A 14,414-nucleotide genomic window follows, 5' to 3' on the forward strand; every position below is an offset into this window, starting at 1 on the left:
ATTCTTTGGCCTTTCTGTCAATGACTTTATTAGGAGAACTGTCTCTTCTTATTCATCAACCTAATTTTTTAAGCATAATGCTTTATGAATATTTTAGGCAGAAACAATATCAAACAACACAGGCGAGGCTGTAGGCTGGAGGGAGCTGTTTCAAAAAAACAGGATAGAAATAACACAGGTTTACACACCTGCTGTTGTGTCCTTTGGTTTAGGTGGTGAAGGATCCTACTCACTCTACAAAGCCTCTCAGCAGGGTAACCAAAGATTTCATTATCTCCCTGTCTGGAACCACCAAAGACTCAAAAGATCACTTTAAAAGATGCCAGGGCTTTTTGGGATCATGTTAGGGTCTCTTAAAAATGTTGGCAAGGAAAGCAGAGAAAGCTTTAGAAAGAGGTGGTCATTCAGTTCCCCTCAGAGACTTTCCTCATGCACCTGCTGCCTACCACAGAACCAGTCTGGATCTGGAAGGTTCCTGTCTACTGAAGTTGGACTGAGGTAAATGCCCAGCAATGAACATAACAGGACTTTTGGATAGACCAAGGTTCAACCCCTCAAATGAAGGGAAAGTTTAAAAAATGATAGAACATTTTCAAATTGGCCTTTCTGAAATGTCACTTCATGTAACGGAAAAATCTGCAACATTTTAGTTGACCTCTTTTAAATGAAGCTTTATAAAGTTTTAAACCAGCATTTCTATACCTAAAAATAGATAGCAAGTCAAAGCCAAAAGAAACCATTAGTCAAAATGTCAAATAATCTGAAAACTTGACAGTATATCTTGATTGCTTCAATAGAAGAGGTTGGATTTACCAAAATTAATGAGTTGAAAGATCCAAAAGGATTCAGAAAGCTGATTTTTCAAATACTAGTAGCCCTTTTCCTGGTAAGATCTCCAGTGTAGCAATAACCCTGCTCAAAAACAACAGTTTTTTTTCCTTGATGACCTCTTTGCAGGACAGCCCTGACCTTTGTGAAAGGATTGGCTATATGGTGAAAATCCAGTTTCTTGTTAAAATGTTCACCCAGCCAAAACCAGGTATCTTGTATTAGTCATGTGCTGCCATGAAGATTTTGAATTATGCAGCTCCAGACATTATGATAAATGAGAGATTTTGCTTGGGGAACACACCTGCGCCTTCACAGAAATTCTAGTTTCCAATAAATTACCTAATCTGAGTGCAGATTTTCCTCTTAACTCAATGCATATTTTGTGATTTAGGAAAATTAAATCCCTCCTGTACGGGATTTTAACTGTAGACTGCATTGGTAAGGGCACATGGAAAGGACAATCCTATAGCTCCCCTTTATTCCGGTAAAAAATATTTACATTGAGATGGAGAAACCAACCACACAGAAGCCAACTTTCATCTGTAACAGAGTAATCTGGAGGAATTTGCTTAGTGATAAGAAAATTCTTTGATGCTTTTTCCTAATTAGTAAAACCCTCACATTGCTACTCAACGTCATTATATGAAAATTATAGCATTTCTGCAGGTTTAAGCTAAAAGGATCTGAAAATACTTACCAAAAAAAATGCAAATAAGGCCAAAAGGAATAGTTTATTGTCTAGCAAATAATGAACAATTTTTCTTTTTTTTCTTTTTTTTTTCTTCTTTTTTTTTTTTTTTTTTTTTTTTTACAGGGAACAGCTCTTTGGTGGTTTTGATCACTTTGAGAAAGTCCCTTGGTTTTGGGACAAATCCAACCCTCCCATTTCATATCTGACACAAAGAAATTACATAATTACATCCTGCTGAGTTTTCCATGAGAGATCCCTGTGCTTTGACAAAATCCATGAGGTCAAGAAATGTTTTGTGTAGATCAGAAAGCCACATCACACCCAGATATACCATCTTTTCCATGGCTTTTTCAGCAACATCTGTTTCAGAGAACAGTGTAGCCAAGACTGGTTCAAGAATGAAGACTCAAATGCTCTACCTGCAAGAGTTTGATTCACTACAGACTCATCAAGCTACACCAGGTGTCTTAACCTTTTCTAACATGCTTGAAAGTCGCTGCAAAAGTTAGTGTTCTTTATGAACAAAATTGTGTTTTCTCTGGAGTTTTATAGTACTTCTGTCCACTCACTTCTTCCCTTCCTTGCAAGGCTGTGGCTGGCAGCCAGATGATGGATATAAAAATTTAATGCAGCCTTTGGATAGGAGCAGGGAGCACAGGCTGTGATGAAGGTTGGGTGCTACAAGGCTGAAACAGGGATTTTTGCAAATACCAGCCACCAATCAATCTTCTCTTTAGAGGCTTTGGAAGTAAGCCAGAAAAGTGAGGAGGGGTAGGGGAAGAAGGGGTAAGGAGATCTGGAAAGATTATCTTCTTTTGTTTCACTAAAATAATGAATGTCTTTTTAAGAAACACTTTCAAGGAACTTCCCTGAAGGTTCAAGTTGAGCTTCTGCAGACCAGAGTCAGGGTGTCTCTGGGCTGCAGGTTTTACAGGCCAAGAGAAGATGAATAATGTACCTCCAAGCTGCAAGGCTAAAACATTCTGCTGCATCCCACAGTGACTCATATATCATACTCTCAAAATACCTTCTGGTATGAGTATCTGGAAACAAGAAACACACTGATCACAATTATTAATCATGCCTCATCTCCCTGAGGCTGAAGAGCAGGATTGGTTCCATGCAGGAGAAGAGATTATCCTGACCCCTTTGGTCAGGTGGTGAAAGGATTTCTTTTCACTTCATGGGAACAAAGAGCCAGAAAGGCCAGGGATACACAGGCTCCATGCAGCCACTAGACAGATTCTGAGTTTTACTTCTTCAAGTAACATTAAAAAAAAAACAAACAAAAAAAAAAAAAACCCACAAAAAAAAAAAAAAGGCACAGAATGAGAAGCATACTGATGTTGCTTCTGCTCCTGTATCTTCTATCTTTCTTCTAGTCAAACACTCTGTCTCCTCTTTTTAACTTGCCTAAACTTGAACTTCTGCATATCTCCAATATTTGGGCAGTAATTCCACCTTCAGGCTTACACCATTTATTTCCACTGACAGTGAGAAAAAGACACCAGAGCCTTTGCTAAAGACATGGATGGGTAAAAGGTGAAGTCAGGATCTGGCTCTGGACCTTGACAATGCCAGCAGGGAGGTGCCAGTCAGCTGGGGAAAGAGTGGGGCTGACAGACACTAGGCACAGGGACTGGGACATGGCAGGATGGTTTTCAGTCCTGAGGAGAGCATCAAAGGGTCTATGCAGTCCAACCAAACAGTTCCACAGGCAGAAATTATGAACTAAATAAAGGACAAATTGCTCTTTGCTCTGCCAGGCATTTGAAAATTGCATTATGCCTGCCATATAATGGAAAGGTCAGCCTGTGGTGGCAAAGAGCTCTTCCAAAGTTCCTGTAATTTCAGCTGGAAGAATGGTCTGAGGAATGGACATGAGTCTCAAACAGACCTCCTCCATCTGGAACTTACTGAGGAAACAATGGGGAGTGAGTGTCACCTGAAGTGCAGGTACTTCCAAACAGATCCAAACAGTTTAAGTCCTTCTGTAGTTTAATTTGACCTTTCTTTATCCAGCCTTTCAAGTGGTATTTCCTGCATTGTGAGCACCTCCTTCTTTTTCCTGCAATACAATGTTAAACTTCCAGCCTTTACAATTTCCTGCCAAGCTCCTGAACAGTGATGTGGCAGGTGAAAAGCAGTGGCCTGAGAAATGGTATTTCTACTGCCACCAAATTAAATTATGCTGAGTTGGTAGAAGGAGAACACTGGGAACAATATTTATTTCTGGAAATCCATGAAAGGTTCAAGAGAATAGAGTGTGAATGGGGAAGGGTGAGGGTGTAAATGAAGACCAGCATGAGTCTGTCTCTTTTCCATGTTCAACTTTTATAAAATCTGTATTTCAGCAATTGGTCCATTTTGGTATCAAAGTATTTCACTGGAATTTGAAAATATTGCATAGGCAAAGACATGATTCAGCCCCTGGCTGGTATTGCCTGTGGCATTTGACTGTGTCTCTGAGTAAAGATAAAACTACAAATGCTGGGGACAGCAGGCATAAAAGACCATAAATGAGCAGAATGCAGAGAGATGTTTTTAGACAAGCTCCACAGCAACAGCTGTTCATTTGATTGCAGTGGAGAGAATGAGACCTCAGCCAGAGACACAAAGGCAGTTCTCTTTTCCTGCCATATACAGGAATTTAGATGTTTATGGTAAAGAAGATTATTTTTCCCTTCCACTTTGCTTCTAGCTCTCAAGCAGATGTTTTGTAATGAAAGAGAAGAAAATTTGAAAAATATGACAGGTGGGAAGCCCAGTTTATACATACAAATTCAGAGACTTACAAGTCCTTGCAGCTGTACAAAGGTTTGCAAGGTGTTATTCACCAACTGCTTATACACAAATATGCTTGGAGAAAGTCTTCTCTCCATTTCACAAGGAAAAGCAGGGCTTTTAGAACCCTGTGATGATCTGGTGAAGGCCCTGCTAGAGGGAGGTTCTGGGGAAAGCTGCATTCATCTTTGTACCTCTAAATTGTTATGTAAAGTTGGTGTAAAGAGCAGATTCTCTTTGTCCCAATCCAAACCTGCTGCTCCTGCCTGCAGTATGTCCACAGGACCAAATGAGAGGGAACCAGCCCTGTGGGGTTTTTTCGGGGTTGGGTTTTTGGTTTTTGGGGTTGGTTTTGGTGGGTTTTTTTTTTTCGTTTTGATTTGGTTTGGGTTGGGGTTTTTTCAGGTTTGTTTGGTTGGTTTGGTTGTTTGTTTTTTCTTTTGGTTACAATTTTTTATCTTTTTCTTTCACTGTGGTTGCTTCTATCTGTCTCTGGTCCTCTTCCTCATTTGCGATGTCAAATGTGTGTGTGCTTTACATTCCTAACAATGTCTCTTCCCTCCAGCATGAGTCACACAGCACGGGAAAGGGTGGAGGATGCTGCTCAGTGCAGCCAGAGAAGATCTCAGTCCTCAGTCCTCACCTCCCACTCTTGGAACAGGCAAGAATGATGGGAGTTTCTGCCTTGGGCACTTTGAGCCACATTTTGGGGAAAAACAAGGGAAAGACAACAGGCACAGTTTTAAAACAGTCTCTGGGGTGGTTTCTCCTCCTGACACAAAGAGATTTGATCAGACACTTAGTTCATCAATTTCCTCACTCACAGGTGTCCCTCCAGAGCTCTAACTAAATCTCTGGGAATTATAAAGTCCCCTAGCATATTAATGATTTTTGAGATAAGATTAATAACTCTGGAGGTAAGGTTCACTCATTTGTTGATCACAGTACCTTTCCCAGCTTTTTTTTTTTTTTTTTGGTATTACAACCACCCATGATTTTCCTATCTGTGATCTGTGTCACACTGTTTATCTCGTCCCAATTTCATGTGTTGAACACTTTCAGAACAGCACTTTCTGAACTGTTATTGGCAGAACCTGGTTTCCTTAGGAAAGTTTGTTTTTTCCCAGAACAAGTTGGGAGTTCCACACCAGTTATATGGAATTGTCCCTGGAGGGCTGCTCCTGGGAGACCAGCCTGCAAAGTCTGCAGTTCCTCTGCTCCTCACTGATGCAGTTTCATTTTTCTGGGGCAGAGATCCATCCCAAGCTATTTCCTGAGAAAAATTTTGCAATTTGATGTGTTACCTATAAGGGTAAGAAGTTATCAGGCACTGTGGACTCTGCAGCACCTGACAGTGAATGTGAGGTAACTTATTCAACTTCCTTTCTGTTTACCTTGTATGAACTCAGCTTTTCAAGAGTCACTGAAGATTAAATGATTCAGATTATCTCTTTCATAGGAAAGCCTTTTCCCCTTTTCCATTCCTCTACTTTCTCAAAGTCCACCAAAAAACCCAACAATGGGGGAAAAAAATATTTTTTTTATTTACATTTTTGTTTTCTTTAAAACTTAATCCTCTTTTCTCCCTCTCTCCTGGAGACACAGCACAAGTGATGCAACTGGGTCCAGCAGGCAGGCACAAGGAGCTTCATGACCAGAGGGGTGATTAACAGGGAACAGTAATTATGGTTTAATAACTCCATGGATTGTGTGATTGGGATATGAAAAAAAATGCCTGACAAAAAAAACCACTGAAAATAAGTTGTTCTTGTGTTCCCAGCACTTTTAATCCATCAGAAAAAATTCTAAGGGCAAGAAGAGCCACAGGCTGTGAGTGTTTTAACCATCTCTTCACTAGGCCAGAATGTTTAGTCAATTTGCTTTATAACTGGAGAGAACACCAGCTAATTAAGAGCCTGATGATCCTGCAGCACTCTTGCCAGGCAAACAACTTCAGCAGGGATACATCCCACTTAGACTCCTGTCTGAATTAACATTAGCAGGCTGCCTTCGATTTCCCGGTGGCCAGGTGTAAGGACATAACACAGTTCCCTGTCTCCCAACACTGTCAAGGCCATGGAAGGAACTTGCCATAAGATAAGTCACCACAGTGGCAACTTGAAATAAGCAGGGGTGGCAGAAATTTATCCCAGAAAGGTGCTAATTCCAGGCCTGAGGGTGTGTCTGACTGGGACAAAACTTCCTCCTGTGGCATGATGTCAGAAAGGAAGCAATTGCTGATACACATATCACCTTAAATGATGGGAATGGCATCTGTGCTCCGTGGATACACAGAACTTGGATTGTACAAAGGTGGAATCCCCAGAAAAACAACTCTCTGGGTCCTGCCCCCCACCAAGAAGGGTGAAGAAAGACCATCAGGATACTTCTGGATCCACAGGTGGTGGTTACCTTTTGCTTGATCTCTCTCACCCTCTCATCTGTTCTATTTCTTTCTACCTCTCTACCTCACATTTACTATTAATTAAAACCTGCATTCTTGACTTTGGCATGTGGTATTATCTGCACATTAATTTGAGCAGGAGCATCTCTCACCCACTGGATCACAACACCAGGAAAAGCTGGAAACTTTCTCCAAAGGTCTGAGACCAAATTCTCCTTTGGATACAATGGAAGAATTAATGTTTTTTCAAAGTGGCTACAAAATGGGGCTCAAAATCACATTGTTTCTGAGCTTACAAGATCCTCTAGAGATAGATCTTTGTCTTTATACACTTCTCACTGGAAAAATCCTGCAAGGAAAGGTGGAGGCTTCAGCAAACTCAGGCTTTGGCAATGTATGCAGATTCCACTAAATGCCTATTTCAACATCAACTGGAGAGAAATCTAACTATATCACAGGGTCACTAGGATACAGAAAGTGTCTACACAGAATATTTGCTGGTTTAATTGTATTGATTTAAGATGAAAATCAGTTTGCACTGAGCTTTTTGTAACGTCCAGCTCTGCAATACATCACTTTGCAGGGTATGAACAAGATTCTTTTTCCTTGTAGAGAAAGACTTTGGTTTTGAAAAGATGCAAGGAGCCTTACTAATGTGTGTCAAGAAGAAAATTACTCAGTTACTCTGGATCTGGTGTTAGAAGGATGCATTTGACATAGCAGGAAACACTGAAGATTGATGATGATAGAGAGGAGACAGAGAAATAGCAGGGAGCCCTAAATTCAACTTCAAAAAACTCCTGGTGGTCTAAAGCCCCCAGGGCAAGTAGGAAGCACCAAGCCTGGCACCACAAAGCCCAGTCCACAAAAAAAAGTAGGGCTGCAGGAGCTTCAGTTCCTTCTGCTCATATCCACAGCCATTTCCCAATAGGAGCAGCACCTGCCTGCTCTCAGTCAGCATTTTCCTGCCTCCTGGCTTTGCTCCCAGCCAGACAACAGCAGCAAACACAGCTGAGTGTCTGGAAATCCATGTTTCAGGTGTCCCAGAGCTCTGGGATTCCTTCTGAGCAGCAACAGAAAACAACCCTGGAAAAAACTGTCTCTTTCTTGCAGACACTTAAGTGGTTGGGTTTTGTTAATTTCAAAAATGTATTGTGTTATATTTCTCTTCTAATTAAAATGATTAACATTTCCCTCCCATATAAAACAAAATGTCTGGATTTTGTCAATTAATTTAATTGCATTAGAAATACTACTGTGACATTCCAGAAAAGAAAAACACAGAAGAAAAGTTTTAAAATTTCTAGAGGAGAAGAAAAGAAAAAGAAGGAGATCTTCTAATAATTTTTTAAAAGTCTAACTCTATTGAAGATTAATCAGAGATAAAGGCAAGGAACTGATGAAAATCTTCATTTCTTTCTGACCAAAAGCAAAAAACACTGTAAAAAATATATTGAATAGAAATGTATGACATCAAAATTATTTTTTTAATTATGGAAATTAATTTTAGGAGTTTCTATACATAATTTGGAACTATTTTTACTGCTTCTGAGCTTTCCTGTGTGTTTATAAAGTTTGCAGATGAAAAGTTTATTTACAATTGAAAAAAAGAATTCATTTTGTTCTGCTTGAAAATGTATTGATATGGTATGCTAAAATATTTCAAAAATATTTTAGGACACCTTCTGATACAATAAATTCCTCAAAGAAACTCTTTTCTGGAACGGTATATATATATAGACACAAAGTCTTAACAAATCAACAAATCTGGTGCATAAATTCCTATCTGCGTGTTTAAGCATTCAGTTTTTAATTGCTTTTCAGTAGTCAACACAGGTTTCTTCTGCATAAATGTGATCTTACTGAGGAATCAACTCCTCTTGTTGAGACTGGCAGGTTTAAGAGAATAAACTCCTGGGAAGAGACGTTCTGGACCTAGGGGATATTTTGTCTCTGCTGCTGACTGCAGACTTGAGGATGTATTTTGGAAAACACAGAGCTGAGAAGGGAGACACTAAGGAAATTATTCCTGTCCAGGATGTTCATTCTGTGGGAGAGACCTGGTAATTGCATTACTTAGTGTGATCACTGCAGTACAAAGAAAACATCTGGCATCCTTCCTGCCTAGTCTCCAAAACTATCCTTGAATGAGGAAAAAAAAAATTAGGAGAAAAAAATGTTCAGTAAGACAGGCACCATACCCAGAGACCCACAAGCACCTGCCAGTGCCAGCAGCACAGGCTGCAGAAACTGGAGCACGTGTTCTGGAATCTCTGGGTTCAACTCCCTGCTCAGCACAGGAAGACTCAACAAGATCCCATTTTTCACAATGGGAAAATTTCACCAGCTGACCTGGAGCAATTAATTGCCATGCATCACCACCGGCCGTTGGCATGGAAATTGAAGGTCGAACCTTGTGTTAAGCTGTCAGCACCCTGAAATTACTGCTCTGCCTTTCCTATGACTCAGCAACTGCAAGACAAGAACTCCATGTTCTCCAGCAGAAACACATCCCAGAGTTGTCATGCCAGCTGATATCAGCCGCTCATCTCTTGTAAACAAAAGCCCTCCCTCATACAACTGCAGCACTAAGAGACAGGCGCTGCTGGGTTTCAATGGGCAGGGTTTGCCCCAGTGTGGGTGTCATTCAAGGAGATCTATCTCTTCCCCCACAGAAGAGCTGAGTTGTAGGTGTGCAGAAGACAGTCAGGTGTGTAGCTGCAAGGAGCCCAGTAGCACCAAGAGCCAGCCAGGAAGGCTTTGCTCTTCCTTCCACTGAGCAGAGAGCAGGGCAGAGAGCTGGTGATAAGTCAGGGCAGTTCTCCAGAAACGATGCTGTTGAAGAGTGAGTCACCTGCCCGAGTACAAAGAACAGCTTCTCCCAACATTTGTCTGCCTGCATCACAGGGAGAGCAGAGACACCCCTCCAACAGCAGGGCAATGAGAAAAAGAGTAAGTGAGGGAGCCCTGCAGGTCTTGTAGCACAGAGCTGCTGGTTTAAGTTCTATGATTTCATGAACATCCTTCTAACATGCCTCCATCATGCCTGAGTCAGCTTCTGTTCTTGACCTCAGGAAGAAAGCAAACTGCCTTGAGGCACAGGATCTCCAAGGATTCTCTGACTCTGGTGCTCTTTTCATCCAGCACCTCAGTAATGCCTGCTGTAGCCACCTCATATATTGTTTTCTCCATGCAGCCTTGCTCCCTGAATCTCCTGTCGCTGTACTAAGAGAAAGGAGTACAATGAAGCAGTGCTGCAGCACTTCCTATGTTGGCACTCTGGGATCGCTTCATTTCTGTTTTCCAGGATATTTGCTGCTTTGATCGTTGCTGGTGGAAGAAAGAGACCATCCCCAGAGTCTCTTCTCCCTTTAACAAACTGCTCCACAGGAGCAGGGGTTTTCCTCAGTGGAAGCCCATTAGTACACAAACATAAGTCCTCATTGCCCAACAGGGAGGGCAGAGATTGCTAACAAGGATATTTCTTCATGTTTTCACTAGTCATTAACAACCTGCTCAAGTTTTTTAATATAAAATTATTCCAGTGTATATAAACAAAACCTCTCATTCTTTTGCAAACATATAGGAATTATCTCCTCATCTGTGATTTAACTGGCCTGGCTGTTTATGCCAAGAGAAGTGAATAACAGGAATGAAGGGCTCTGCTCTCCAGCCTGTTGGCTTGTCTAGCAGCAGGTGGGTCAAGCCTGAGCAGCAGCTGCTGCAGCTCCCTGTGTGCAGGGCTGTTTGTCTGCGTCCCTGCCTGCACGTCCTGCATGGAGGGGATGGCTAGGCAGAGGCAAGAATGCACAAACACGTTCCCTGCAGGAGCAGCACATCCATATGGTGCTTGTGTGAAGAGGGATAAAAGCCTCAGCAGGACACCCTGGCTGAGCAGAGGACTCATCCTGTCAAATTCAAAGCTCAGGAATCAGTGCAGGCCTCGTCCTCATGGTGAAAGGATTTTGTTTCTTGTTACCCTGTCCCTTTCTTTTAAGGTATGGGGAGCAGGGTGGACTACCCTGGGCATCTGGCAGGATGGCAGCATCTAGAAAGGAAATATCCTTCCACACATCAGTAAGTTCCTTTATTTGGGCCGTCTCGTGTCCAAGATCACTCCGTCACACACAGTCAGGAAGAGGAGTGCTTCAAGTTTGCTTTTGTTCTTCCTGCAAAACCCAGCTGAAGACTCTCCTTCCTTGTTAAATACAGGATGCCACTTTTCCTGGCAGTGATCACATGCCAGACTGCCACAGCAAAAATGTCCATCTACCAGCTGAGACACTGAGAGTGCACGAGTCATGGGCTTCAGCTCAGCCTGGGGAAGGCTGGGAACCACTGTGCCTTAGGATCTGACAGCTCACAGGATACATATCTTGGATTTGCTTGTTGCCAGGGTTTTCCCAAGACCTCAGCCAGCTGGGAACAGATGGAAGGGGCAGTCAATGATAAGTATTTTTTAAAATCCACCTCCTGTGTGGGTTCCTAAGCAAGAGCAGAGTAGTGAAGGAATATCTGCTCTGCCTCTGGGGACCAATTTCTCAGAAGTTGTTCAGAGTGATTCTTACCTATTGTGGTGATAAACAGACCTGTCTGATTCACTCAGTTGCAGTTTTACACAAAAGGCTATGGAATATGGTGGGCCCCATCCAAGGCAGCAGCAAGTTGAGCAAGGTGAGAGTCTGGATGCAAAGATACAAACAGTGTGGATGCTTAACCTTCCACAGTGCAGATGTGGAGCTACAAAAGGAGAGTTACTCAGTGAGGCCCAAAACCTATCCTAGTCTGATGTAACTGTTGCATTCATCCATCAGAGGATTCCAGCAGGAAGTCATGCAAGTGGAAAAGGATTTGACGATTAATTATTTCAGAGTTTGCTTGTTTGCTTCTCCTTCCTCTTCCCTCTGTCTTTCCCTGTCATGTCTCCGCCTCACTGAGCTAATACATGTTTCATGACTGAAATACATTGTCTCTGAAAATTTGCCACTGAAATATTCATGAACAACAGTTTTAATTATTTGCTCAGTGCTTAATGACTTCATGGCAGCTACTCTGCCAGAGGCTTAAAACCACTGCCTGCCTTGGTGACCAGTACTTTCCTATTGTTGCCTTCTCCTTCTCTGTGTCTCACTTTTTTTAAACTGTAAGTCCTCAGGGATGTGTTGAAGCATTTTTCTTAATATTTCCAAGGTTTTTGATTTGTAGAACTCCTAGGAAAATAGGGACCCTTTTCCTGGACAAATGCTGGTGGCAGTAAAAGAGACACAAATGTAATCAAGAGCATCTTAGTGACACAAAGACAACTGTTCACACTTCTCTCTTCCACTGAAAAATAGCAGAAGGCCCCAACATTTCTTGGAACAAGATACAAATATTATTACAGTGTGGCCCTTTGAGGCCCTCTGTTGCCCTTCACTTCAGAGAGGAGGTTCTCACAGCAGCAAGGATGCCAACTCCAAAAACACTCTAAGGTAAAGATATATTGCACTTGTAATTACATTTCTGTCTCCCTCTACAGAAAAGCTGTCTGTTGCTGGAGGAGATATTTCCTTGTTGCAAAAGTAATTGTTCCTGCTCATTCGAGTGATTTGTTGATTATTGTGCCAACAGCAGCATCATAAGTACAACGTGCAGAGATAGGAAATCACCCTCCCAGGGCACAGCTCCGCCACTCCTGATGGCACTCCTGCAGGACTCTGTCCTTGACTCCCTCAGCAAACATCTCAGTGACATTTCCAACCTGCTGCTGAGACAGATGTAAAATGTGCTCTGTGATGCCTGCATGCTGGGGGCTGAAGAAGAGTATCCACCTGATGATACCCGTTCAGGGAATGTCAGCAAATACGTCCCACAGGCAAGCACCAGCCAGAAAGGGGGCCTTCAAATGTCCAGAGACATCTGGGATGATGGGGAAGGAGGGGAGCCCAGGAAAGGGGAAGTTTTGATGCCAGAAGGCTTCCTGACATCCCTGGGAGGTGGTGTGGAACAGCCACAACTGCTGGTGATTTTGACAGCCCTGGGCAGCAGGACAGATTGGCAGTGGTGTGCACTGAATTCTGCGTGCGACTCCAGAGCGGGCTGGATGTGGTGCTTGATCTCTTCTCTGTGCCATCTCCCCTCTTGGGCAGATTGATACTTCCTTCTCCAGCTCAGTGTTAGGCAACATGCCAAAGAGCACTGGGAAGGGGAAAGAGGATGATAAGGAGAAAGGTAAGAGACCCTGGTGCAATGAAGAGTCAAGAATAAATAGCTGGAGAACTCAAGCAGCAATCTTTAGTGACCTTTCACTTCTGTGGAATTTGAAATTTATTGCCATTTGTGTGTTTTATTCAAAAATCTCCTCTTGGCAAATTCAACAGAACATGAAGGCCTTCATAACACAGAGTGAGCTGGCAAGGGTGCTTTGATTCAGAAAAGCATTGAAAACTTGGTCAGATCTGACTTTTACCCCATTCTTACAGCAACCTTCCTAAAACCATGATAATTCCTTTCTCTGTAGCTCCAGAGGCCAGTGGTAGAAGTGTTATCCTGCCCTTGCCTTAATACTGATTAATTGACCTATGTGTTGAGCTAAATAATTTCTGTGAAGAACTGAAGAAATTGCAAGAAGTGGCACTGTGTCTGCCAGTGTCAGCTGATCCCCATGCGGAGCGGAGGTGGCATTCGTGTTTTGCAAATGGGCCTGAGCTGCAGCTCTTCTCACTGCTAAGCTTCTTTTGAAACTTTCTGCAACAGCTTTTTTACACCCACCCACGCAGAGAATGACATGCTCCCAGGGCTGCACGGGGAACTTAGCAACATTCTCCTGCTAAAAAGACACACAGGTAGCAACAGCAGTCAGATCTGAGGCACCTCTCAGTGCCTGCACCTCCTCTCCTCCCTGCCTGCCACTCCACAACTACAAGAACACTTTCATACCTTGTCAGGGGTCTTGCTTCAAAGAACACAATCCACCCTTTGCATCCATCATCTCAGAGTGCAAGCTAAGGGGCAAAGCAAGATCTCAGGCCACGCAGCAGGGCCAAGGACTGCTTTGGGTCCCCCAGCTCCAGACTCGAGCCTGGGTGACCTGCTCTTCCTGTGGTTGGTATTCCACCATAAATGGGTGGAAATTAAGTTCTCAAGAGCAAAAACACTTGGTGACAAGGCACAACTGCAGCTGGGAGAGCATAGAGATGCAGTAAAGCATCAGCCTAACCTGCACTGAGGTTTGTCCCTGTCCTTAGAGTGCAGTGGCATAGAGAGGCTTTCTCAAGTTCCTCCCATAAACACAGAGGTGAGGACATCCTCCCGCAGCAGACAAAGAGAGAGAAAGGATCAACGCACACCAACTCTCTTAAGAGGTCTGGACAAATGTGGCTCAAAAACCCATAGAATTCCCCATTGCAGACCCTTCTGAGAGACAGCAGGAGTGAGATATCCTTGTGGGATAACAAAAAAATTGCAAGAAGTTTGAGGAAGAGGACAGGAAGGCAGACTTTGCATTTGTGGTAGATATTACTGACCTCAGTGGGACAGACCTGAGGTGGTCCAAGGACAAGCTCCAGACAAGTTTGCTTCTGTGGTTCCCTTCTATGAAACAAGATCCAGTGCTCACGCTACTTTGTTCGTACTGAAGTAAAGGATTGACTAGAGTATTCTCATGACAGATATCTTGCTATGAATCCTTGGAAATCTCATCTCTAATGCTGCCAGGCTTGGAGG

The 14,414-nt window shown here is 42.8% G+C and overlaps 1 protein-coding gene across 2 annotated transcripts in view; it reads right to left on the bottom strand.

Annotated features, from left to right (window-relative positions):
- The window catches only part of SYNDIG1 (synapse differentiation inducing 1), a 58,475-nt gene that overhangs the window by 11,993 nt on the left and 32,068 nt on the right, over window positions 1-14,414 (bottom strand). The window lies entirely within an intron of this gene.

Source organism: Lonchura striata, chromosome 3, assembly GCF_050655825.1.
Source record: "Lonchura striata isolate lonStrDom1 chromosome 3, ASM5065582v1, whole genome shotgun sequence".
Lineage (NCBI taxonomy): Eukaryota > Metazoa > Chordata > Aves > Passeriformes > Estrildidae > Lonchura > Lonchura striata.